This window comes from Botryllus schlosseri, chromosome 9 (assembly GCF_051294905.1).
Source record: "Botryllus schlosseri isolate E-star chromosome 9, Bs_hap1, whole genome shotgun sequence".
Classification (NCBI taxonomy): Eukaryota; Metazoa; Chordata; class Ascidiacea; order Stolidobranchia; family Styelidae; genus Botryllus; species Botryllus schlosseri.
This window is the reverse complement of record NC_137244.1, coordinates 18,950,100-18,953,802: the sequence shown is the minus strand read 5'-3', so window position 1 is coordinate 18,953,802 and position 3,703 is coordinate 18,950,100. Positions and strand designations below refer to the sequence as shown.

Here is a 3,703-nt window from a genome sequence, read left to right as displayed (position 1 = left end):
TTGCGGTCTCGGTTACCGACTCTCTTGTTTCTTTTGCGTTAGCAAGACATTTTAGTTTGCTTGCTTGTGAGCAATTCAGGGTGGTAGGGACAGAGAGTAGATTCCACTTTCGCATTGGCGACGTAAATTGGAGCTGGAACTAGTATACTAGAGAAATTTACTGAATTATGAAAAAAAATTCTTCCATATGCTGACTCAATTCTTCTATGCCATTGCGATAGCGAACAATACTGACCGTGTGAAAATATATGTATTGTATATCTTTCCGTGGCTGGATGCGCGTATGGATCATTTTGCTAGAAAATCACGATTAAGCAGGTGAGCGGCTAGACCAGCGGCTTTCAATCGGGTTGCTGTTTGGACTGACTATAGAAATTAAACATGGAACGGCAACGACCGATTTTGCAGCTTCGTTCCGCTCCGCTGAGGCTGGAGTGGAGAATTGTTTTGCGTAAGCGACTGTAGGATTTCTGGCAACCCGAAAGCTATCTTCTCGAGCGCAGAAATTACTGAATCTGGTCTTGATCGAAAGCTACTGTTGCACCAATTCCGAAAATATAAATTAAAATATCGATCAGGCACTGATCCACCTAGAATCTGTCCTCCAAGTCTGAAATATCGGCATTGTTCAGAACAATCGGGTAACCGCAACACAATAGCCATAACAATGACCCGTTGCGACTCTCCGATTGTTCGAACAATGCCGATATTTCAGATAGGAGGGTGGATTCTAAGTGGATCAGTGCCTGATCATCATTTTAATTTATATTTTCGGAATCGGTGCAACAGTAGCTTTCGATCAAGACCAGATTCAATAATTTCTGCGCTCGGGAAGATAGCTTTTGGATTGCCAGAAATCCTACAGTCGCTTACGCAAAACAATAGGCCTTTTGCAGGACTTCGATCACGTGACTAGATACGCATAGCAACAACAAATTGGTTAGCAAGCTACTTTCTCGCGCACCTGCTTCAGTGCTAAATATCGCATAGTGTACTGTTGATTTCTGGTTGTAAACGTTTCGGAAATTTGTTGTAGAAGTCATCAGAGATTTAACTATGCTAGATGTCAATCCTGTACAAAGCACATAGAATGATATCGTCAGAATTACGCAGAAATCCGTCGTTAACGTAGCCGTATTTCGGATACAGTATATTATCGTTTCGGGCTGTAAACGCGTTCGCAAGTGTCATGGAGACGCGCAAGGATTCAAATATGTTGGATGTATTTGATTCATGAATTATGTAAACTCCTTGCGTCAAAATGATCGACATTGTAGCCGTTATTTGGTAGTCAACTATGATTTTATGACACAAAATTCGACATTGCAGGACATTGACTGCGTGATATTTATTGCAGCATTAACTTAGGTGTGGATAGTATACTATAGTTGTATTGTAGCGGTAGTTGGTAATCATTGCACGATTTTGATGATTGATATCGATTGCAATATATATAGGATACTGCTATTTTTAAGCCTAAGAGACAATGACTGCCAGTGCCAGTACGTTGATGTGTTATGAATTCATGCAATGTGCTACATACCATATATATATTAAATATCCTAAGCTATTGTATGACTTCTCAGTTAAACAATTCAAAATATTTAGACCTCTACACCTATATTACAAGTTATTGATCATTCTGTCATGCTGCCAAGTGCCACTACCCGAAGGAAAATGATCATCAGCTCCAATTGAGGGTGAAACAAACTGTCCCGGGGCCTGGATTACTTGATTGATTGCCTGGATTGGATTACTTCACTCTATGGCACAGTGCAAATATCTTGAGTTTCAAGACATATGGCTATACCACATGCATTCGGATTAATGATCTGATGAATTATCCCAAGAGAGCCGAACATAGGCAACTTCTAAGAAATTGATGATGCCCTCGTCAAGAATTCAGCCTGGAGCCAATTATTATCACCACATAAAATTTGGTCATGCGGTGGAAGGCAGCGTGGTTTCATGCCAACAGAAAAATTCAGCAGATGATCTGACCACTCACTAACTGTCCTGAACTTCTTTCCCGATGTTGATGTCTGCTTCGAAAATGATATTTCATTTGTGTACAGCAAGACAAGCACTCTTCCGCGGATGCTATGAATATGTCTAGACAAGTGGCTATGGAGGTAGAGGAAAATGCATAGGCATAACAGTCTCGGCAGTTATTGAACTTGATAAGGTTAACATTCATTTTTCTTCAACTATTTCTTATGCTCTGGGTATTGAATGCACAAAAATTAATAAATCGATCTTCTTTGCAAGTTTATATGTAAATTCAATGAATCAAAGAATATCATAAGTTCAGGATATTACGGAGTCAATGCGAAAGAAACAATGTTAGTCGTCTTTAGAGGATGTTTTTGAGTTGGTTGAGCCAATACACAGAGGGGGTCAGCAACGAAGTACTATTTTACCTGAGTACTAGCGTCATTATGAGTTTAGGCTACTTCCACTTCTACTTGACACATTTTAGGTAGGACTTTTTTGTCAGGTTTGGGATTTTGTCAACTAGAAAGTAGCTTTGGCGCATGATTGCATCCCCTTCAAGCGTGAGGTTGTCATAACAACTGGGCAAAATAGCCCCAGTACCATGGTAACTAAATTAATTTTTGAAAATTGCACTTATTTGTGGTGTCATCACCCTTTTGCGTTGATCAAGAAGATGCAACATGCAATGTTTACAGTTGTCACATGGCATCAATTTCTAAAACTAAGTGACCCTCAACCAAATCTACTTCATGTAACGAATTTCTTGACCGCTTTTCAGAAATTCATTTCTACTTCCACTTGAAGTACTTTGGACATGTCCTGGAAGTAATTAGTGCTACTTGTACTGGAGTATAAATTAAGGCATTATTTCTACTCGGTTCCCAACAATGACCACGTTGACCACCTCTCGGTATAGGATGATCTGCGTTTGAGCTGCTCTAAGAGAGTTATATGATAGTTACTTCCCTTAGTTCGCTAAATATCGCACATATGTGACATCAACTATTTATCAAAATCGAGTGTGATTTGCCAAATCCACTTCAATCGCAGTTGCGAAGTAGTGGTAATAAAATTGGCATTGTATAAGGCAACAGTAAAGTGCACTGATTTGCTTAGTCTTGACGGCAGGTTCTCCCAAAAGATACTTCCGATGTGTTCAGCGACAGTTGTTTTATAGCAGCACGCCAGCACCCAAACCAGCAGACAGTATATCCTGATCCTTGCGGGTCCCGGTTGCTTCAGCCATATCTTCCATCCAAAATCAGGCGCCACAACAGACAAATAGTACTGTTTGAACTAACAAATACTCTTACTAGAATATAAGCCAATCGCTTTACTTCAAATGCATAAATTTAAGTACATATGATCAGAGTTGAGTACCGTAATACGACTACGTTACAGATGGATTTCTGCGTAATTCTGACGATATCATTCTAAATGCTTTGTACAGGATTGACATCTAACATAGGTGAATCTCTGATGACTTCTACAACAAATTTCCGAAACGTTTACAACCAGAAATCAACAGTACACTATGCGATATTTAGCACTGAAGCAGGTGCGCGAGAAAGTAGCTTGCTAACCAATTTGTTGTTGCTATGCGTATCTAGTCACGTGATCGAAGTAATGCAAAAGGCCTATTCCCCACTCCAGCCTCGGCGAAGCGGAACGAAGCTGCAAAATCGGTCGTTGCCGTTCCATGTTTAAT

At 40.1% G+C, this 3,703-nt stretch overlaps 1 long non-coding RNA gene across 1 annotated transcript in view; it reads right to left on the bottom strand.

Moving 5' to 3' along the window:
• The window catches only part of LOC145446091 (uncharacterized), a 171,287-nt gene that overhangs the window by 89,426 nt on the left and 78,158 nt on the right, over nucleotides 1–3,703 (bottom strand). The gene's annotated exons all lie outside the window — the stretch shown is intronic.